Source organism: Pinus tabuliformis, chromosome 2_1 (genome assembly GCF_031772625.1).
Source record: "Pinus tabuliformis cultivar Carrire ecotype Pingquan chromosome 2_1, CPIR1, whole genome shotgun sequence".
NCBI lineage: Eukaryota > Viridiplantae > Streptophyta > Pinopsida > Pinales > Pinaceae > Pinus > Pinus tabuliformis.
The window spans coordinates 165,149,427-165,174,215 of record NC_142299.1 but is presented as its reverse complement, the minus strand read 5'-3'; positions in this window follow the sequence as shown (position 1 = coordinate 165,174,215).

The following is a 24,789-nucleotide window of genomic DNA, read 5'->3' as shown; positions in this document are numbered from 1 at the left end:
TGCCCGATAAGGCGGTTTCCCCAACCCCCCGAATGCTACGTGTCGCACTTTAAGATAGATCAAGTGACCCCTCCCGAATACTGCCCACACCATAAAAGTGGTGCGACGGCCCTCCAATACCTCTTCCCCGCTTAACCAAAAAAACCGCCAACTGTTCATTTGTAAATGAACCCGCCAGAAGAAATCGTTTTTCTATAAAAGGCCGAAAAGCCCTCTTTTCGCCCTTTTCACTCATTTTCTCTGTAAAACTGTGAAAACCTGTGTGACTCCTGCAAATGCCGAATTGACTAACAAACCTCCAAATTCACACCAAAAGACGTTGCAAACAACCCAATTGACCTCCCAGTTCGTACCAGAACTGTACAAACCTCTGCAGCTACTGTGAACCATGAATTTGAAGCCAATTCGCCCAATTCCAGGTATTTCACCATAGAATACCACTCCCTGTTCACATTTGGAAAAATTCAGCCTGTTAAGTATTTTCATTAAGTCAAATTAATTGAAAATTACCTTAAATTTAAAGAAACCTGCAGCCAAATCCTCTGATAAGTTTCCACTTTCCATTGAAAACCTTTGAATAAACCCCCAACACCTAATTCAAATCCACAAGAACTGAATAATGGCTGCCCCTATTGCCATGGATGTCTGACCTGTGACGACTCCACATTTAGACCTAGACCACCTTCCCTTGGCTGACAGGGACTTCCAAATAAAAGATACCAGTGCATCAGAGCTCCTGCTCAAAATTCATTGCTTGAGCAGAGACAACTACCTGAACCATTCAGATGACATTGGCCTTTGGGAGTCCAATTTACCCAGATATCAGTTCCCCCAAGTACATGTCTTCCCAGAAATTGTCCACATGTGCCATGCATGCTACGTCCCTAGCCATAGAACTATCATGTCTCATGACCAAAAGGTTTTGTTTACCATCACAACTGAATCCATAAATGAAATGTTACATTTTCAACCAGGACCCAATCTAACCCCACTCTCAATTGGGGATCTGATAGACCAGTACACCAAGTTAAATCCATCTAGATTGGCCCAGTTACTCCAAACTTTCATTGTGGAAGAAAAACACCTTCCTAAAGATCCCCCTCCATATATGTCAGCCATTTTCTCTACAAGGGGCAAGCATATTGTGACCATGATATCATGTATTTTGGGCTACACTACAAGTGTATACTTGCCTTCATGTCCATTTATACCCCAGGACAACCTCTTGCTGTTTTGTACAACTATGCTGAGTTTATAGCTGATAGGATGCATGAGCAGTTTACTAGAATGAGAAATGAAAGAGTGTTTAAATACTCCTCTGTCCTCTATCATATGTTCCTGTACTACCAACCAGACATATTTCCTTTCACTCTCCAGAAGCTTGATACCAAAGGCCAACCCAGGTCTGTCATTTTTTGGACCCCATTATTCCACAAATTTGGATCACCATACACTTATTTAGATTTTATAGACTCTTTTGTACATCCAATCATGACTATGTTTATAGGAAATCCTCCACCTAGGATAAGTCCAGAGATAAAAGGGGTCCTCCAACTATCCAAAAAAACCAAAGTGGGAGATTGGTACCTGTACCAAAACAACATAGAGATAAGGATCTACAGGTGCCAACTTGCACCATATAAACTACCCAAATACCTCCCCATGAGGTTATTTGCTTTGGAGTATTATAGGAAAATAATGAACTCAGATGAAGTAAATTTTGTTTCAGCCAAGAAGAAAACCCAGTTCAGAGTCAAAGATCAATTGGCCCTTTTATCTGTAATTCAAGAGAAGCAGGGGAGGAAGCAGATCACATATTGCAAGAAATGAAATTCCAAAAGAGTTTAATGTGGAGATATGACCCTCAGGAATTCATGACCAGACTTAGGAAAAAGGAAAAAGTGGGGCTTTACATTCATCACCCCATACCTGAAATAGAAGCTTATGCCAATCAATCTGAGTGGTTGGAGAACACTCTTATAGATAGAGATAGTACAAAGGTAGATATTGAGAATACCTTGATTGATTTAGAGAGGCAACTTGATGAGAGCTCATTTCTACATGTACCAGAACAACAAGAAGCCACCATGAGCACCCATCTAATCATGCAAACTCCTCATAATGAGGAGAAAAATCTGAAAAGAAACACAGAGGGGGCTTCCACTTCAGGAATGGAAACCTCTAATCTGCAACAGGAAACAAGTCAGAGCAAGAGGCAAAGGCTCAATCTTGTTTCTGAATAGGAGGATACAGAAGGATCAGCATAGGTGACCAACACAAAGGTAGACAGATGCAGGCCCACAAATCCATCTGGAGACATACAAGAGCCATCCACTTCAAAGACTCAGATGTTGGAAAGGCAACTAAGTGTGGAAGTGTCTTCGTTCAGTAGGCTTGCTAACAAGGACCAAGACATAAAGGACATATATAAAGAAATCAAAATGAGGAATGAGAAGCTCAAAGCTCAGATTATGCACACTATCTAAAACTCACTCCCACAAATCAAACAAGATTGATGCCATCTTTTGACATCAAGGAGGGAAAACTTCAAATGTCCTTTATCAAAACTACAACACAATAGCCCAAGACATCTTCATATTTCAAGAGGGTTGACTTTAGAGTATTGGTAAGGGATATTCATCCCATAGACTAGATAGAACTACATAAACAGGCTGGAGAGATGATATACTCCACCCTTACAGGTAAAGCCATAGCTGCCCATCAGCTACAAAACTCATTGAACAACATCTCGACACAATTTCAGTTGGAGAAGGCCTCCTCATAGGCCAAGGATACCAGGATTAAGTCTTTGGAAGACTTAGTTATTGAGTTGGGACATGATCCCAAAGATATTAAAGCTACATAGTAGCTCATAAAGAAGAAGAACGATGATATTGCTGCATTTAAGAAGCAATTAAAAATACCCCAACTGCAACATCCTCAAACACTTGAAGTCATAGAGAGCCAAACCAGACATGAAGAGTTGATGGACTTGGTCCTAAAACTCAATGATCAACTAAGGGAGACATAGAAAGAATTGGATAACTTGATCCAATTAAAACAAATTGACATAGCCACAACTTCCAGAAATGTCATCCCTACAATATCTACAACAGTCCCTTCCACATTGGCAGCTTCACTAGCACTTACAGCTCCACCTACCACAACATTGCCAGTCACAACAGAGTCTACAACAATAGGCGCATCAGGTGAAAAAGCAGCAGAGTTGGTTAGAGCCATGGAAGAGATGTCTGTTCAGGCTACATAAATGAACAAATTGAAAGAAAAGGTGGCAAGTTTATAAACTAACTAAAAACTTGCCCAAATTATGCAAAAGGAAGAGGCACAAAAGGCCAGTAGAATGAGTGAAAGAGTCAAATCTATGGAGAAAGACCTAACATTGGAGAAACCCCTTGGACAAGCCAAGGAACTGTTATGGGCCAATATCATTGACTATGTCAAGGATATTTGGCCATCTATTCAAGTTATTTTTGAGTAGACAGAACTGATAAAGATAGCTACAATAGCTATTCAGAAAGTCAAGGTGCAATTGGGAGACATGCCTGAGGATGCCAATAGACTCATCCACTTTCTCAACGGAAAAAACAGGTATGAGCTAGATATAGAAGACAACACTCAAATCATTTTGGGAATAAGGAAGGTCCTTTCCAAGAGAAACCTAATGCTAAACTTCGAAGAAAAGTGCCAGAACATGCAGGTAGCCATTGATATATTCATGGCTAAGTTCCAAATTTTGAGGGAGAAATGATTGCCCAGTCCATTGGTCATTAATGAAAAACTTATGAAACAGCTGGAATATGATAATAGACTCAGACAATTGGCTAAAGAATAAGCTGGCACTTCAGCAATAAAAGCACTGCCAACAGGCAGCGTTTTGTACAATACATTTGAGAACTTATTTTTTCTCCAACATGAGATAAAACGCTTGTTCGTTACCAAGCCCAATTTTGCCAAGTATACTGGGGATGATGAAATATATACGTGAATGATGAATCTCAAGTTACCTGATGCAGAATGGTGGGAAAAGATGAGTGATTTACTGTAAGAAATTTACAGTAAAAAAGTTACTACATAGTAAAAGTAGAACAACCAGGTAAACAGATGAAAACAGGTCAGCATGGTTAAAGAGTATCAGTGCCAAAGAGTATAAGGTGAAAAGTAAAAGTTAAAGAATATTCCAATGTAAAAGACCACAATAGCAAGCCAGCATAAAGGGTTGCAAATCCAACCATAAAAGCCAGCAGTACCAGAATAAAAGGGACAACATGAAACAATTCAATAACTGTCTCTATCTTTCGGCTAGAAGATATTTTGTATTTCCTTGATTAAATCTCAAGTTTTTTTTGAGATATTTTGTAGTAATTTTTGTATAAATACTTCACAATTCGAAGTATGTAGGGTGGATTCTTAGACATTTCTATAGACCGTTTTGATGAAAAGCCTGTAAGTTATTGTATCACTGACTGGACCAACAAGCTGGATTAATGAATAAAGACAAGACATTTCACAGGATTCATGTGTAGAGCGAAGTGCAGACAAGTATTTTCTCTTGTGTTGTTATCTTTCTTAAAGTTTTTCCACAATCTTTATTGTATTTCTGTATCTGAATGCTATAATATGGAATGATATCTCAGAATTTGCTTCATTGCAATTTGTTTTAACTATTATGCATTTAAATGTTTTCTGTTGATTATCTAAGTTAAAGAATTCTTGATTTCTCCTTAGTTTAGGTTGTCTCCCTGTAATCTATAGCAAAGGATTCTTAATTGCCCTTTTTTTCTGATTATCCTCTATTCCTCATTTTGATCCCGGTCTGAGAATTCTTAATTGCTCTCTCACCCTGGTTAATACCATTTCACCCATATGGCCCAAAGACCTGCATTGTACTCTGCTAGCTTGCCCTTTGAACACTCCCTTTAGTGAGTTAATTCTAGTTCTACTGCCCTTCTTTGAATCCATAACCCAATGGTTCAAAGAAATCATTCTATCCATTTGTTTTAAGGATTCCACCATCTAACCTTCAGTACAAATCAAAAACCCCCTAAACCTTTAGAACTAGCCTAAAATCCCAACAAACAAAGCTAAATCATATAGAGAGAGTCCTCTCTGAGACATAGGTTGGCTAGAGCCTATGCTTAAAAGTTGGTTTGTGGTTACCTCGGTCCTTTCCTTCTTCTGGAAACTTCTAGGGAAAAATTCTGAGTGATAACATCGGTATAAGAACAAGGCAACTAGGAGTTAATGAATGTTAGAGACAATAAATTGAAATTAGCTCAAAGGTTAAAATAAAAACCTACAGAGGGGATCTGTGTTGTTTGAGAAGATCATAGAGATAAATTGGGAAATACATGAGCTTGATTTCAATCACAAAGAAGATACATACTACATTTAAGAGGAAGTTAACTCACATCTATGCCAAATTATGGAAGAACCACTTCTTATTTCTTATATAAAACTTAGATGTGATAATTCTTATTTTTTTCTAGCTGATGGAGGATTTGTTTAATCAGATGATATGGTCTACTCTCTATAAGAATAAGGTGAGTAGAGCATTATTTTTGACTACTAGGACTCGGGAAGTGTATGTGACTATTTGATATAAATTGTTACATAGTAATTTATCACTGCCTTCACCCCAGTCCTTCTAGTGTGTCATGTGTCCAAGTAAAACATGCTCATACTGAACAAATTCTCTCTAATGTTGCCAAGTGACCCATTTTTCCTAAGTCTTCTGCCTCATTGCGAGAATGGGCTTAATATACACGATGGACAACGGTCGTAAATAGTCTAGCCGCACTTCCAGCACGGAAGTACATCTGTTTCCGTGACGGTCCATTTTCGTGCGCTAGCATGAGGCTACTTGCTATCTTTAGTGACGGTATGACTGGATACATTGCCTACTAGTGATGTCAGCACTAAATCTTAGTTATTAACTCGCGATGATCCAGATTGGGCGAATTCGTTCCAATAGTCGGCCTTCTAGATGTCTCCAAACCTAGTTGTTAGCATAGTTTGTGTCGCCCCTCCTCCTCTGGTATGGAAGTTCCTTCATTTGTGCTACCTTCCTTGCGGATAAGCTATCTCTTCCACCTTTCATGGAGACTCCTTCTCCTATTTAAACACTCACTTTTGATATGATCAGCTAGTTGGTAATTTCTTGGTTTGAGAAGTGTTGTTAGTGTTTTTTGAGTTTGATAGATAGCTGTGTGGGATTGTTGATAGCTTGTGGAAGGTTGTGAAGTGCTCTTAACTTTGTGTAAGAGCTTATGAGTGAGAGAGAGATTTTGTATGTTGGGAGATCCATCTTCAAAGAGTGAATGCTTGAGGAACATGCTGGCTGGATCCTCTGAGAAGGCTTGCGATGTCAAGACTTTGGTTGTAAGCTTGCTCTGATTTCATTATTAATACAATCAATGATGTTTTCCTATTTCTTGTATGTAATTTACTTGATAGCTCATGACTTCTTGATTTTGTGAGTAAATAGATCATTGTTGTTTTTTGGTTAAGTGCTTTGTTGTATTTCCTTTGCATTGTTTCAGGTTGATCACTCATTAAGGAGAAGGAAACGTAAGCTGGAGCAGTGCAACGGAACTTCATCAACCACCGGTTTGAGGTAGGCCTCCAACGATGACTATTTAAGGGAATCAATTGTTGTTTTGTCCTTGCTATGACTAGACCCACTCTAGGGCTAGAGGGGTTGCCTCTGTCCGCAGAGGGAACACTTTCCTGCATCACAAGTTGGCGACTCCACTAGGGAGTCCTTTGTATGTTGCTTCTCTTGTTTTCTCTTGTTTTGGTTTTGATTTAGTGTCTCTTGAATTTTGGGGATAAACTATCAGTCTTTTGGGTTACCTGGGTCGATCTGGGAAATCCCTCTATTGTCTGTAGGATTGACTGGTTTTTGTTTGGGAGTTTCTTGTTCATCTATCTTTGTTTTTAAGATCGTCATTGAAGATAGCCTAATAGTGGTGATGACGTTGTCTTTGTTTTTAAGATCGTTGCTGAAGATAGCCTAACAGTCGCGACGATGTTGTAGATGTTATAGATTTGTACCCGCGACGATCTCGGGTTACTAGTTTAATTCCTGCGACGACTCTTGAAATCGGACCGTCGCGGAAAATAGGTGTACTTTCGCGACTGTCTCTAGTTGTCAGTGTAACACTAGCGACTCGTCTCTAGTTGTCAGTGTAACACTTGCAACGGTCTCTAGTTGTCAGTGTAACACTAGCGACTCGTCTCTAGTTGTCAGTGTAACACTTGTGATGATTCCTGTAAAGTTGTTTTTACAACTTTACCTCCTGAATTCATCAATCTTGTTTATCCCCTGTTGTTTCTTGTCTCTCATTAGCTTGTTTTAATTGCTTTTGGTTAGGGTACTGTCTCTTTGATTTCATTGAGTGAGTCTTGTGTTTTTAGACCATGTGACCTAGCCCTTTAGAAGTTTCGTCGAGAAACCGTTTGCTTGGGTTACTTGTCTATTCAAGGTTCATCCACAACCGTCTTGTGATTTGCTTGAAGCTTTTTCGCTGCTTGTTTTCTTGCTGGTTGATTTTTAGTGTCGAATATTGGATCAATCTTTGGTATTGATTCGATTTCTTTTCACTACCAAACATAGATCACAATTGTTTGGATCGACCGGTTTTTCCACGCTTGCTTGTTTGTTTCTTTTAAATTTAAAACATCGAAATCAAAAGACTACATTCATTTAGTATACGAAAGTGAAAGTGAATTTGCATTTCAAGGTTGCATATTGGAAAGCGAATGATAAAATATTTCATTAGTAGTATCGATGCATCGTGAGATTAGTGTATTGATGCATTGTGTTACTTATTGTTTGCATTTGTTTGTCTTGGTTTTCTTGGTTTGGGAATGATCTCTCTACCCTCCTGTAGGTAGGTGTTCATTGAAGTGAAAGATGTTTTACTCATTCTAGTTGCATCCTAGGTTTTTTGATATACATACGATAGGGCCTGGAAATTGAAACATAATTCAAGATCAACTCTAAAATGAATTGAATGAACTTAACAACTCATTGGAACATAACGTACACTATTTAGAGGTCTAGGCTAGAGACGTGCTCCGACGTCGTTAAACCTAGTCACTATTGTTTTCACTCAAGGTTGGGTGATTCCTCCTTCTGTGACTCAATAGTGGTCTAGCACGAAATTGTACTCCCATGTACCATCGAGTATATGTTGGGAGACCCCACTAGGTTATCATTCTATATCCCTAGGAATCCATGTTTGCCGCCTTGCAAACCGTAACGCACCAAACACAACATTCGGGAAGATTGACTGCCGTATAGAAAGTCCTTGGTTTTCATATGATCGCCAAGGTGTATATGCAGTTTTACGTGTTGTTTGGTAAACCTTTTGCCTAGTTCTTCAGAGTAGTCACTTTTGTTCCTTTTTGGACTCCTTAAAAAAAAGGTCCATCTGAGCACTTGTCCTTTCAGGCTCATTAAACCTCGAAAGAGATAGAGTCACCTTTTCGTCCTTTTCTCGACTCTTGAAACATGAAAAGGTCAAGTTTTGTTCCCACGTCATAAAATTTACTACCCACAAAATATTCCTGGTAATGGTTTGAGTTCTCGGTTGCGATAAGAGTGTTTTTCAAGCTCGTTCCTGATGGCAACCTTCCCCGAGTCTACCAGCCAAGGTCTTCCTGTAGATGGAACTCCTGGTCCATTTACTCCATTTGGAAATGCTAGTGCTCCATATATGGCAACATTGTCTTTGCCTGGGTTAACCATCGGTTTGCCCGTGTGGTTGTTTTCCACCTCGGTGGTCCCAAGTGTCATGCCTCTTGTTCCACCATTTCCTTCGTCCGAACCACAACATGATGATTCCAAGGTTGAGCCTATGCTTTCTTCCCCTGTTTCTTCCTCCTCTCCTCCTTTGTCTGGTGAAAATTTCACATCTAGTAACCAGGGGACTAAGAAGAAGAAGAAGATGATGATGAAGAAGAAGAAGTCTGATAAATGCGAGGCCACCTATGCAGCTATTGCTCCGAGTACATCTCAGGTCGGACCACCTTCTGCTCCTCCGTGGAAGGTTAAGTTTCCTTGTAAATTGTGCAAGGGTGACCATCTTCTTCGTGATTGTCCTAGTATTCCTAGGATCTTAGACATATGGTCTCACAATCTGGCTCGTCCCTCGTCATCCTCTAAAGCTCATGGCGATGCTACCCTATCAACTGGAAATGGTAAGAAGAAAGGGAAGATTCGATTCCCCTGTAGGCTATGCAAAGGCAACCATCCCCTTCACCTTTGTTCGCTCATGGATAAAGCTTCCGCTGTTTTGGAAAGTCTTACAGCTTCTTCACCCCAACTTCCCATTGGTTATCAGAGGCTCTCTTCAGACCCTCTCCCTGTCGACAATGAGATTGACTTAGATTCTTCTCTTGTTCGTCCTCCTCTTTTTTAGCCTGGCTGTGCTAAGCCTGTTCCAGACCAACCATTGGTCGGGGAGAGTGTCAACTTGGGTTCACCACCTGTTGATCACTCTGCTTCAGAAGAGCATCATGCTCATGTTCTTCTCGTCTCGTCAGGTTCTCCAGAGTCTGAAAACGACCCTTCTATCCCCACTGATAAAGAGAGTCCTTCTTCGGTTCCTGTAGAGCAGGGGGACAATCATATGATTCCCCCACCAAGTAGTTCGGTCGTTTCCTTCGACTGGAGTCACTTGATTGCTTTCTTCATTCCATCCTATGTGCCTTTCCAGATTATAGTACATGCCTATAATAAGGCAGTACCTGGCACTATCTTGGATGAGGGTGCATTGGTTAGCCTCATGCCTTCCACTACTTGGAAAATTTTGGGCTCCCCATAGCTTGTGCCAGTCACACAGAATCTATTGGAATTTGACGGAGGAACCGGTCAACCTTTATGGATCCTCCCAAAGTTTCCTCTTACTTTGGGGGGCAAAACCGTCTATATAGATGTCATGGTTGTCCAAGGTGTTTTAGATTTCAGTCTCCTCCTTGGTCGTGACTATGTTTATGCCATGGGAGCTCTTATTTCTTCACTTTTCTGTGTGGTTTGTTTTCCGCATGATGGAAGAATGGTGACTATTGATCAATTATCGTTCTTTAGTCCCTCGGTGCCTCCTGCGCAGCTGTCATCCCCTCTCGGTTCTTGCTCGCAAGCAATACCTTATTTGCCATAGGTCAATTATGTGGCTACCTGTTCTATCTCCGCCTCCACTGATGATCATGCAGATGGTCTCGTACATCTTGTACTGGGGGAATTGGAACCTAATCTTTCATTGGTGTCTAATGACATGTGTTCCTCCCAAAGTGTAGTTCTTCCATCCTGTAAAGATCTCTTGGGAGCCATGTTCTTACATTGCCCATGAACAGGAGTACGAGGATAGTTTGATCTTGTGTCAACCTCGTCAAAAAATGAATCAATGTCGAGCATAGTTCCTGACCTTGTGTCAAGCTCGTTAAAAAATGAAACAAGGAGTCTTGAAGGAAGTTCTTGATCTTGTGTCAACCTCGTTAAAAAATGAAACAAGGGTTATGAGGATAGTTCTGTTACTGTGTCAGCCTCATTTAAAAAAAATGAAACAACTTCCCTTTCCAAATCGAGTCTTTGCTTAAGATCTCGTAAAATCCAAGTCGATTCTTTCCAAGATCTAGAAAGTGAACCTTCATTCCATCCACCTCATTGAATGCAATGAAGCTTGGGGGGCATGTACCTCGATTTGCATCATTATGCTGGGGGCACAAAAACTCATAACAAGCATGGTTTTTCGTCTCAAGCTTGTGTAAACATGAAACCGAATCCAAGCAGAGGTCTCCATGGTTCAAGCTTGTGTAAAAATGAACCCATAGCCAATTTACATCTCGTGATTTCTGTTTATTTGCTAAATTCTACTAGACGAGCCTTAGTTGTTTCATTCCATTGCCGATCATATGCTTTCACTTGGTTGTTTTTCCTTTCTCTAGGAACCACAACAATGAGTAGTTTTATTAGCCAACCTCTTGACCATTACATGTTTTGAGCAGTTCCACCATTTCCAGAACCAGTTGCTACTCTTTATACCACTCGTTCCTCGAGGACGAGTCACCTTTAAGCTCTTTTCTGACTCATAAAAGAGAAAAGATTGCCGAGTTTTTCCCTTTTGACTCATTAAATGGAACTAAAAGGTGGTCCGCTTTGAGCTCTTTTTCGACTGTATAAACACGAAAATATTGCCAGACTTTTTTTGTTTCTGGTTCGATATTGGCTACGAAACGACGTGCCTTCGATTGCTTTTCTACTCTTTCGGATCGAGGCCACTAATGACGAAAATTACTCCTTGATCCTAACGGTCAAGAGGTTCTCTCGAGTATTTTTTTATACTTTTTCGGGCTCGAGGGACACAAATATACGAAAAAGGACCCCCCCTGGAGTTTTTTCCATGTCTTTTTCAAACTCCCTAAACATGAAAAAGACTCTGAGTTTCACCTATGTCGGACTCGTTAAACCCTGATGGCATTGGACTCGTCACCATGACGAGACTTAAGCTTCTCCTCCCTAGGGCTTGTTAAAATATTACTAGGTTGGATTTGACCAAAGGTCGAACTTATATCGCGAGCATATGCTATCCCCTTCAAGCTTGTTTTCAAAAATAATTGGGGTACTCGGCAACAATGGTGGGGGAAATTTGAAAATCATCATTGATTATCTATGGCAGCTAGTCACTCTTGAACATCGACACCTTTGCTTCTTGTCAGGTTGGGGTATCCAGACATCGCCATGTGGCCTTCCACAGGTTTTTGTTGCCATTCAACCTCATTCCATCTGATCCATGCTGTCCCCATCAAGCATATGATCCCTTGGTACCTGAATGCTACCACCCTCAGGAGTCGTGTCGCCGACATGTTCAAGAGTATAATCCTTCTGCAGTTTACACCCTTGCCTCCTCCTCTGATACTCTGTTTCACCATCTACCGCTTGTTCCTTATCTTGTGTTGTTGATGGGGGAAACATCATGACCCTCCTGCGATGGATCATTTCCTATCAACATCAGCTCATTATCCAGGAGACTGATCTAGAGATCCTTGTTGGTACCTTGGGGCTTGCATGCCTCAATGGAAAGCTCTTCACGCTTGACGATCGACTTTCATCATTGGTCGTCGATCGGGTGATTCCACGAGTGTTCGACTTTAGCTCATTCTTCACACTTCGTGGATTGTACTAGACAATACCTTGAAAGCCATTAGCATTATTGATGGTTTCTCTCGCGCTTGTTAACGGTTTTACTCATTGACCAGTAATCAAGCGACTTTCTATCATGCTTGACCTCAACACATCTATTTGCATGCTAGAATTTGTTCTATGATCAGTTGGGTTTCAAGACCCCGAACTCAGATTACACATGTTCGGGTTGCGTGGATTGGTTCGTGATTACATGAATTATTGATGGATGGTTGCGACCATACCTGAGTCTTCATGGATGGCTGCGACCATACCTTTATCATTATCATGGTCTTACTAGTTTGATGGCTATGTCCATACCACAGACCTAGTTTGTATGTCTTTTGGATGACTGTGCCCATGCCTAGACTACATGTATTTCACTATTAGAGATATCAGTTGTACTTGCACCTGCAGGTTATTTCAGATGGTTTTCTAGCTCAGTCAGTTTCGTAAAGCATTTCACCCCTCCCACTCTCTTGGGTTTCATACTTTAGGGGGCATCTGTTACACAGTAATTTATCACTCCCTTCACCCCAGTCCTTCTACTGTGTCATGTGTCCAAGTAAAACACGCTCATACTAAACAAATGGTCTCTAATGTTTCCAAGTTACCCACTTTTCCTAAGTATTATTCCTCATCGCGAGAATGGACTTAATATACGCAATGGACAACGGTCGTAAATAGTCCAGCCGTGCTTCCAGTGCAGAAGTACATCTGTTTCTCGTGACGGTCTGTTTTCATGCTTCGAATCAAGGCTACTTGCTATCTTTAGCGATGATCTGATTGGCTACATTGCCTACTAGTGATGTCAGCGCTAAAGCTTAGTTATTAACTCGCGATGATCCAGATTGGGCGTATTCGTTCCAATAGTCGGCCTTATGGATGTCTCCAGACTTGGTTGTTGGCATAGTTTGTGCCACCCTTCCTCCTCTGGTATGGCAGTTCTGTCATTTTTGCTACCTTCCTTGGGGATAAGCTCTCTCTTCCACCTTTCATGGAGACACCTTCTCCTATTTAAACACTCACTTTTGATATGATCAGCTAGTTGGTAATTTCTTGGTTTGAGCAGTGCTGTTAGTGTTTTTTGAGTTTGATAGATAGCGAGTGTGTGTTATAGACAATTTTGTGCCTTACAGCAACAGGCATGAATTTTCAATAATCCAAGGGATCCAAAGTTCCCTAAACATGATGTTCTTACCCCTAGAGGAACAAGGTCAACAAACCAACAGCTCTCAGATCAGTTCTCCACCTGAAAACACTAAAAAACAAGCAATCCTGAAATCAAAGCAGGTGCTCCACTAGGCTTCTGCGCTGAAACACAACTCCTCCATGGTGTACCTGCATTGCAAAGCAGGTAGAACTAAGGCCACCTGCGTTGAGCGAGATTGGACAAGTGGCACACTGAGTCATTGCTACAAAAATGACACTTGGATCAGGGATTTCGCCTTGTGATGAGTCAGAGGCTCTGTTTCTCCAAGTGGAAGCAAGGTTCTCCAAGTGGACTCAAGAACTGAAGATCAACTGAAGAGAGAGAGGACACAAGGCAGCTACACATCAGTTGCAAGTTGACTCATCCTTTCTCAATTCATCTATATATTGAGCTCTCTCCTATGAGCTCAGGAGGCTGGAATTTTGTGCAAAGTAATGATATGCTGTTGGTTTCACTATAGAGCTATTGGGTGATTGCTTGAGAGAGGTGAAGAGGAGAAATTCTTTCTGCTGGGAGGTGTTGCTGGATTGGGGCCTTCAATGGTTGTAACACTCTCAGAACCTTTACTTCTTCATTAATAAAAGCTATTGAGGTTCTTCTATATGCTCTTGTTTCAATGATATATTGTGATAATTGTATATTTGGTTTATACTAATCCTTGAACCAGTTATGATTGCATGCCTCTTGTAGTTTCCTTCTTTGTTATTTTGCAGGATCTCATTGTAGCTGGGCCAGCAAAAGAGCAAAGAGCTAGGAGCAAGCGGCCAAAGAAAAGAGTTTGGATTCGACATTAAGCGCAAGGCAATGGTTAGTGCATTTCTCCACTCTCTTTTGCTTTCATAAAGAAGTAAACCTTAAGTAGTTTGCTTTACAGTTGTTGCTGAGGTACTATCACCCTTAGAGTGGGATAGGGTCATCCGAATCGGATACTTTTCCCTACAACAAACTGGCGACTCCGCTGGGGATCGTATTTGTTTGATTGTTTGTAGTATTTTGCTATTCATTTCCTGAACAAAAGAGTACCAAATCGAAAAGCTTTTGACTATATCAAAAGCGAAGTAGAGGGCAACTACTCTAGCTCATTTCTGAGCATGTTCATGATTTGAAGAGCTGATCTACAAAGATCCTTGTAAGCTCTTAGTGATAGCTTTTCATCTTCCTAATCATCCCTTTGAGTGTGCTTGACTGATTGCTTCTGATTTGAGCAAAAACTGTGCATTTTTGAGAAAATTGTGACCCGAAAACTGTGAAAACGCAACTTTCGTTTTCCAAAGCAGGTAGTACACAGGCTACCTGCTTTGCAACGCAGGTCCTGAAGGGGCTACTTGCGCTGAGAGCCAGACTGGCTGAGCAGCACCTGTGTTGGCCCAATTTTGCCTAGTGCAGTTGGGGTTTCCTCCCTTTCTCTTACCTGTTTTCACTATAGATTTGGCTGCCAGTTACCAGTCTTGTACCTGTTCTGAAACCAACATTACTTGCCATCATTCCGCCTCTGTTATATAACGAAATTGTACTTGTTCTTTTGTATTTCTTATTTCATTTACAATTTCCCATAATGAAGAGTAAACTAGTCTTGCTTTGGCCTCTTAGATCTGAACCTGTGTTAGGCATTTTGCTGGTCTAAAGAGTTAGCTTGTTTGCTGTCCATAGCTGATCAGTCATTTTACTTTCGTCATTATGGTTTGATTTCATGTATTTCCAGTGATTAAACAAGTGAATCTTAAGGTGTCTTTTGATTTTGGAAAAAACTTGTTTGTTTTCGCTTTAAATCGAAATCAAAGTTATATAACAACTTTCTTTCTGTAATACATCAACATTAAGAAAGGGAAAAGAAAATACATGCATTGTGAATTTTTCATTTGAAAAAGTTTGCATGATGATTTAGGAGAAAGTGCATTAGTTTGTGCTGTATGAACTGTGTGAAAAGAATTTGCCTTTCTTCTCCCTCAGTAGTTAAGATTTTCATCAGTCAAAAAGATTTGAAAAAGCTTGCTTCTCATCTTAGGCTGCATTTAGGAATTTGTCATATACATCTCGTGGTGAACCTTGAAAGGCAAACTTTAAAAAGATCAACTTAAAATATACTGAATGAACCTAACAACGCATTTGAAACATAACGCAAACACATAGAGGTCTAAGCTAGAGACGTGTTCCGGCGTCGTTAAACATAGTGACTGTCGATCTCTACGAAGGTGGGTGATTCCTCCTGAGAGTGGGTGGCACTAACACGGACTTGTGCTCCCACGTACCGTCGCGTATATATTGGGAGACCCCTATAGGCATTTATCATTTATCCTTAGGAAGCCGTGTCGGCCGCCCTACTGATCGCGATGCAGTGAACACAACATTCACGAAGATCGACCACCCGTACCGTAAAACGTATTTTGTGGTTTCGCGAAAGGTTTGGCACACCCTCTGCCTAGATCTCCAGAGCAGTTTCTTTTGGACCTTTTCAAACTATATAACTGAAAAGGTCCAACCGAGCATTTGTCACTTCGGGCTCGTTAATACATCGAAGGAGACTAGAGTCATCTTTAGCTTTTTCTCGACTCTTTAAAATTGAAAAAGCAAGTTGTGTCTAAAGCGTCGTTATAAAATTTATTTTAAGCGGAATAATCATCGCCCTTCCCTCGTTGATCTTCGAAGTTAGTCCACCACAAGTGGAAGTTCCTGTAGAATCGCTAAGAAATCTTTTGGATAGACTAGATATGTCTGAACAACCGTCGACATCTAGGACTGTGTCGTCCGACACAGCAGCAGCAGAGCCTCCTGCTGCTACTCCAACGATGTTCGCTGGTATACCATCTGTCCCGACAAATTGTCAACAACAAGCCGGAGTCCCATCAGGGACGATGACATGGTTAGTTCCTATTTCTTCGTCCGGATTATCATCTGGTATTTCTTATGTTGAAACTCAACAAATCAATCCAACGTGTCTTCAAAGGCCAATCTACCCTTTAAGTACTGGATTGCCACCATATGGAGGACAGTATGCCTTTTCATTGTTCCCCCCTGGAGAACAACCATATGGGAGTTTACAACAAAATTCAGGTCAAACTGGAATTACATCCAGCGGTTGGGTACCAATACTGCCTCAGCAACCAAGAGTTGCATATTCAATGCAACCAGTCCACCCTGTGTCGAATGTTTCCACTATACCTGGTATGGTGATTGCGTCGCAAGTACAAGCGCTGCCTACTGTATGTCAACCCCAAGTTTCTCAGGTTGCCATACAACAGCCTCTTGTCTCAACATCTCAATCGCAACCTCAGGTCAGTGCCTCCTTATCCGGAGCGACTCAGGATCAAACAAGTACTGTGACTCCTCATCTTGGTCAATCATCTAGTATTGGGCATCAGCAAATGGTCCAACAACCAGAGTTGGTTCAAACTCAACAACCGCCATTCCAGCAATCATGTCAAGGACCTGAGCAACAAGTCTTTGTAAGTAATGGGCAACCATACTATAATGGTTATGCCCATCAACCTTGTCAAAGTTGCCAACATTATGCTGGTATGCAAAGACCCACTGCTCAGGCGATTCCATCTTATCCTGGATATGCTTCGCCTAACCTGAATCAACAGTTGCCCTTTGTAGCAACTCTAGAATTACCAGATCTAAACCGGCTGACGAATGATCCAATTGCTTATGCCCCTTGGTGGCCAGCGATTCCGCATAAACTTCCATCAGACATTCCTAAATTTAATGGAAATCCAGGTGAAGATCCGTCGAATCATGTGATGACATTCCACCTATGGTGTTCATCAAACACCCTGAATGATGATTCGATAAGACTTCGCCTCTTCCAGAGGACATTGACAGGTCCAGCGGCTAAATGGTACATTGAATTGCCAAGAGCCTCTTTTGACAATTTCAGCTCCTTAGCCACGACTTTCTTAACCCATTTTCAATTACCGATAAGGTATGAAACAGGAACAGAACTCCTTACCAACTTTAAACAGACAACGGCCACTCACATATCTGATCATATACATGAGTGGCAACGTCGTCGTAGGATGGTGAAAACTTATGTTCCCGATCAGCTGTTAGCTGAATGGTTTATAAAGTCATTACTTCCGGCTATAACGAAATATGTGGCCAAGGGAGGAGTCGTAACAGAGGAGCAAGTCATTGCTCGTGCTCAATACTTAGACTTAGTATATACTCAGTCGGGCACGCTCTACGACAAAATACCTGATGCCCCTAGACCTGAATTTTCAATTCCTCCCCCTCCTGAATCGAATACTAACTCTCACGCCGGTAATGGCGTGACTGGCAAACGCAAAATTTCTAGTCAAAATGCAAATGAGGAACTTCTTGCCTCAGAAGTAAATGCCATGTCGACCGACAAGGGCAAACAACTGAAGCAACCAGGGGGCAAGAAGAAAAAGAAAAGGAAAGGGAGACCCCCGACAGGGTGTCATATATGCGATGAGGATCATTGGACGAAAGATTGTCCACATATACCTGAAGTTAAGAAACTCTTCAAGAGTTCAAAAACCCCAGCAGTATTGACTGATCCGTTCCCTAATCCAAGCCAAAATCTGGTTGCCAATCAAAATGCTTCCCGATCCCAAGTGCTTATGTTGTCCACCTCAAAGCAAGAGAATAATGCTTTGACAAGGAATAAAGGTTATCGGAATCCACAGCGGTCGAATAACAAGGCTGATAAACAACCTAGTAGTTCGACAACAACTTTGAACGAAGTTATGCCACCCATCGTTCCTAAGCCAATAATAAACTCGCCAAAGGGAGTAGTACACAAGTCTACATTTAATCCTCGTGAAAAAATAACACAGGATTATAATATAATAGAGGACCTGACCCAATCGTCGTCCGCTATGTCGACACTTGAGGTAGCAAAAAATTGCACCTCCCAAGAGCAAGCTTTATTATCAGCTATAGGTGGGATTAGCCCAATGGATTCCAATCTTGTGGCCTTTGATCATGAAGGATATGACCCTAAGTTACCAGCTCAACAAGCTTTCCTTATTAAAGTGAAAGCCCTCAACAAAACTGTTCATCGAACAATTATTGATGAGGGGGCATCTACATGTCTTATGTCGATGAGTTGCTGGAAAAATTTAGGCTCACCACCCTTGTCGAAATCGTCAACGACATTAAAAGCATTTGACGGACGATCATACACTCCATACGGGATTTTAAGTAACTTGCAAGTTGAACTAGGGGGCAAAACAATAGAAGTTGATGTGGAAGTAATCGATGAAAACCTTGATTACAACATCCTACTGGGAAGGCCTTGGATATATGCCATGGCTGCAGTTGTGTCGACCTACTTCAGGAGGATTGTATTTCCTTTTCAAGGAAAAATTACAATCATCGACCAACAAACATTTCTCCCCAACAGTTCTCAAGTTACGGGAAGCAGCACAATGATCCATGAAAGTAATCAATCACTCCAAAATATCGGAGTAGGTCTCCTAAAAGACCCTGCCTTAATGGGTACTTTTGCCCTACCGCCAGCAAGTAATCTGACGGAAGTAGCCACAGTGGAAACCTACAATATGAAATCTTCCATATCCAATGGATTCAGAAGATTCCTAAATATTTTGTCAGCATGGATCGTCGCCCTAATGGAAATACTGTAAATACAGTGGGCCCCGAGGACGGTTCTTATCTCATGTCAACCTCGTTAAAAAATGAAACAAATCCCCTTTTCAAAATTCAAAGGTAAACCTTCATTCCAACCACCAAGTTGAATGCAATGAAGCTTGGGGGGCACCCTCCTTTGACATGCGTTATTATGATGCTCCTTTGACATGCGTTATTATGATGCTGGGGGCATGCAAGATTCGAGCAGTTTTAGCAATGTTCATGCTCGTTAAAAAATAAACGCAAGAATCGAGCATTTTTTGTACAGAGTTCATGCTCGTTAAAAAATAAACATAAGTTGTGAGAAATATTCCCCTATAGTTCAAGCTCACCCAGAAAAAATGAACCGGTAAATAACCTTGAGAAATGTAACCTTTGAAAGCCATATTAAAGCCCTTGGTCGTGTTCTTGCAGTCTCACCTCCATCCGTTCATTTGGCCAATCGTTCATCTCCATATGTTTGTTTACCCATTTTGAGGAACAGCTGCGAAGAGTGATTTCACTTAGCCATCCTTGTGACACTGCCATGATTGGAAAATTCCAACCTGTACCTGGAATCTGCTGCTATCCCTGTTTATCACTCGTTCCTCAAAAGACGAGTCTTCTTTGAGCTCTTTTCACTGACTCGTAAAATATGAAAAGTTTGCCGAGTTTTGGCCTTCCAGCTCGTTAAAAGGACCGGAAGAGCTATCCCTCCTCTAGATTTTAATCTTTTTGGACCTGAGGGATTGTTGCACAAAAAGATCGAGCGCTTGTTTTGTTCGGCTCGTTAAAGAAATCGAAAATTCATCCCTTCTGTATTGTTTTATACTTTTTCGGACTTAAGGGATTAGATGAAGAAAAAAGGAATTTTGGAGTTGACTTTATGTACCTTTTCAGACTCTCTAAAAATGAAAAGGACCGAGTTATCCTTGTCGTTAGACTCGTTAAAATTATTAAATAGCGACAAACTTGTCTTTAGACGAGAACGAGTTTCCCTATCGCTAGGCTCGTTAAAACATAGCGATGGGCTTGCCCGAAGGGCAGGTTATAGAACAAGCATATGTTATCCTCCTCAAGCTTGATAAAAATAAAGAGGTACTGGTCAGCAATGACTGGGGAAAAATTGGGAGAACCTCACAGCTTTAATGGTAGCAAGTCGCTCTTGAACATGACACTTTGTCCTCCGTATCACATCGGGTTGGGTTGTTTCATTCACCGGTCTCATAACCATGGTCCTCGCCACACCATCCACATTTGGGGTAATGCTACCAATCCATCACATCAGTGTCGTTATATGTTCAAGAGATGTTGTTCTGCAAAGAGTCAACCGTGTCCCATCCACTGCCATACATTGTCCTTCATCCATTTCATGACCGCCACCCTGAATCATACATCACAGTTTGTTTTCACCTCATCACAATCACTAGCTCCGTTCCATGTCACTGATGTGGTATTCATTAAGGCCCTCCTTTGACGGATCGCTCCTTGTCGACATCAACTCATTATCCAAGGAGTTGATCTAGGAACACCCCCTTCAGTACTTTGAAGTTTGCATGCCTCAATGGCAAGTTTCTCACTTCCGGCGACAGGTATACATCAATGACCTTCGACCAGAAGATTTTGCATGGTGGTCGACGCCAAGTCCTTTATTCCCACCATGTGAATTGTACTGCCGTACCTTGAGGGTCATCATCCTTATCGGTGATTCCTCTCGCGCTTGTTAACGGTTTACATCATTGACCGGTAATCAAGCGATGTCTTTCCATGTTCGACTTCAAGAAATTCTCACATGGATCGACTTATACATCGAGTGAAGATCGGAAGAGATTGAAGACCCCGATCTAGTTTCATCCATCCGGGCTGCGATATATATTCAAGATATAAAGACATTTGATATGTACATCATTACAGCAGATGATCATCCTTCTCAAAGGATGATAATTTCAGCAGAGAATTATCAGTCTACCATCAGACGATCGTCTGTTCTATGTACCAAAATGTATTTATAAAGCTGAGCATGGGAATGCCCGCCTCAGCTAGATCATGAAAAAGTATGAAAAATAATGTATTGTATTGTATCTTATTACAGGACACTTCTCAGCAGATCGAATGAACTTCGGATCCTCCTAATAAAGCATTTCACCCGATAAACGACCTCATACTTTAGGGGGCATCTGTTATAGACAATTTTGTGCCTTACAGCAACAGGCATGAATTGTCAATAATCCAAGGGATCCAAAGTTCCCTAAACATGATGTTCTTACCCCTAGAGGAACAAGGTCAGCAAACCAACAGCTCTCAGATCAGTTCTCCACCTGAAAACACTCAAAAACAAGCAATCCTGAAATCAAAGCAGGTGCTCCACTAGGCTTCTGCGCTGAAACACAACTCCTCCATGGTGTACCTGCGTTGCAAAGCAGGTAGAACTAAGGCCACCTGCGTTGAGCGAGATTGGACAAGTGGCACACTGAGTCATCGCTCCAAAAATGACACTTGGATCAGGGATTTCGCCTTGTGATGAGTCAGAGGCTCTGTTTCTCCAAGTGGAAGCAAGGTTCTCCAAGTGGACTCAAGAACTGAAGATCAACTGAAGAGAGAGAGGACACAAGGCAGCTACACATCAGTTGCAAGCTGACTCATCCTTTCTCAATTCATCTATATATTGAGCTCTCTCCTATGAGCTCAGGAGGCTGGAATTTTGTGCAAAGTAATGATATGTTGTTGGTTTCACTATAGAGCTATTGGGTGATTGCTTGAGAGAGGTGAAGAGGAGAAATTCTTTCTGCTGGGAGGTGTTGCTGGATTGGGGCCTTCAATGGTTGTAACACTCTCAGAACCTTTACTTCTTCATTAATAAAAGCTATTGAGGTTCTTCTATATGCTCTTGTTTCAATGATATATTGTGATAATTGTATATTTGGTTTATACTAATCCTTGAACCAGTTATGATTGCATGCCTCTTGTAGTTTCCTTCTTTGTTATTTTGCAGGATCTCATTGTAGCTGGGCCAGCAAAAGAGCAAGGAGCTAGGAGCAAGCGGCCAAAGAAAAGAGTTTGGATTCGACATTAAGCGCAAGGCAACGGTTAGTGCATTTCTCCACTCTCTTTTGCTTTCATAAAGAAGTAAACCTTAAGTAGTTTGCTTTACAGTTGTTGCTGAGGTACTATCACCCTTAGAGTGGGATAGGGTCATCCGAATCGGATACTTTTCCCTACAACAGTGTGGGTGTGACAAGTGTGGGATTGTTGATACCTTGTGGAAGGTTGTGAATTTCCCTTAAATTTGTGTAAGAGCTTATGAGTGAGAGATAGATTTTGTATGTTGGGAGATCCATCTTTAAAGAGTGAATGCTTGAGGAGAATTCTGGCTGGATTCTCTGAGAAGGCTTGCGATGTCAAGAATTTGGTTGTAAGATTGATCTTATTTCATTATTAATACAATCAATGATGTTTTCCTATGTCTTGTATGTAATTTACTTGACAACTCATCACTTCTTAACTTTGTGAGTAAATATATCATTGTTGTTTTCCAGTTACGTGCTTTGTTGTATTTCCTTTGCATTGTTTCAGGTTGATCATTCATTAAGGAGAAGGAAACGAAAGCTGGAGCAGTGCAACAGAACTTCATCAACCACCGGTTTGAGGTAGGTCTCCAACGATGACTATTTAAGGGAATCAATCGTTGTTTTGTCATTGCTGTGACTAGACCCACTCTAGGGCTAGAGGGGTTGCCTCTGTCCAAAGAGGGAACAATTTCCTGCATCACATAAATAAAGGTAATTAGAAAAAATTGGCTGGAATTTTGAGCAAAAGTGGATGAACCATGTTAAATTCATTATACCTACAATCTTGAGTAAGGCTGAAAGGTCAAGAATAAAAGGCACGAAATGCTAGAGAGTGAGGAGAGTCACTCAAATCCATAAAGTATGTTACGAAAAATGTGTATCTTAACAAGATAGGTGTGTTGGACACATTTCGACAGAAGAAATGAGGGTTGGAATATGTTGGAAATGCATAATAAAACTACTAGATGTAGGAATCATTAATAAGTGACAATGGGAAATAGTAATCTTATATAATTAATGCTACCTAATTTTGGGTAACACACAAAATCTATTAAAGGTTCACACAGTAAGGTAAGAAAGAATGTAATTTGGAAATTGAGAAAATTTAGTATCTTGCTGAGCAAATTGCTTAAGTAATAAATAAGCATACAATGCGATGATAAAACATAAGTGAATGTGACCAATATCAACATACATAGAATAGGAAAAGGAAAGATGAAGAAGTATTAAGCTCATTAACAATATACAACAAGTAAGGTAAATTTCTTGAGCATAGCTAGTATTGACAATAATACAACTGAAATACAACTATCCAGAAAACAAATGATGATGGTATCTATATTCTCAATAGTGCTCTTCTCAGGTTTAGAATAAAATTACCAAGGAGGGTTGAATGTGATTACTAGGATAATTGATAAAATTAAGGGAAAATGCGATTTTCTACCAAGAAAGCAGATGGTTGGAGTAAGTGATCTTCTTGATTTTCCATTGGAAAGATATATAATGAAAATAAGGACTAGGCCTATGCTAGGAAGAGAGTGGTAGTAGTATATGAAGAGACAGAAACCAACCTTGGAATGGAATAAATGAGATACTGATTAACTACCAGTCTTTGTAACAGGGATCAATTAAGAATGGGCATAGTTGAGTTCACTTGTAGATGATTTTAATCATAACCTAGTAGTATATATATATATATATATATATATATATATATATAGATATATAGTTGCATAAGTGAGAAAATCAGATCTAAATTATGCCCTATTATAAACAATCCTTGTTAATTGAGATTTTCCTATGAGCAATGGGTAAAGCAAGACACTATTCTGTGTCTTCAAGTTATAAATGGGCAATGGTTATGATAATGTACATGGCCTCGGGTCCATCGAAGTAATATATATTAATGATGTTGAACTTATTGGCTGCATGTAAATAGTATGTTGAATGCAAGTGGAAGTTATAAAGCATATATGCTAGAAAAGGGCATGGAATGAATGCAAAAGTATAAAGGTTCAAGGTTATACAAAAGGTAAATAAATTTCATGAGAATCTAGGGTATCAAGAAACTTCTTAAGTGTCAAGGATGGAAATAACACTATACCTTGATTGGTTTATGGAATATAATGAAAACATACATCAAAGGATGGCCATAAACTTGCTAAGATTAAGGCAGAAAATGGGGTTAGTAATACTAAATTATTATCTCACATTGGAATGCGCTTGATGGATGCATATTTGATACAAAGATATCGAGCTAATGGCATAAAATGACATGATGCAAATAGCCTGGTATTTTATTTTGTTTTTATAAGTGATATATTCTATAGTAGATTACACTCATATTGCTGAAGCTAGCAGTGAATGAATGAGTGAAAAGAAATCTAGGACATTGTCATAATATTACATTAAGGTTACTGACATTGTCAAATGCATGTATATAGAGATTGCAAATGTAGGTGGACTGCAAGAGGCAAGTGATAACATGAAAACACACAAAATGACAAAGAATGCATTCACCTTGCTGATATTGAAACACAAGGCAGTGAAAAATGGGGTAAATGGGGTCAACTACGGAAAAAAGAAGAATTTATCAATTCCCAGTCATACTGAAGCTTATGATGTTATTTTTTAGTAATACTTCAAGAATATGTAATTGATAACTCTCACACCATTGATTATAAAAAATGTGGCATGTAGCACTCAAAGGA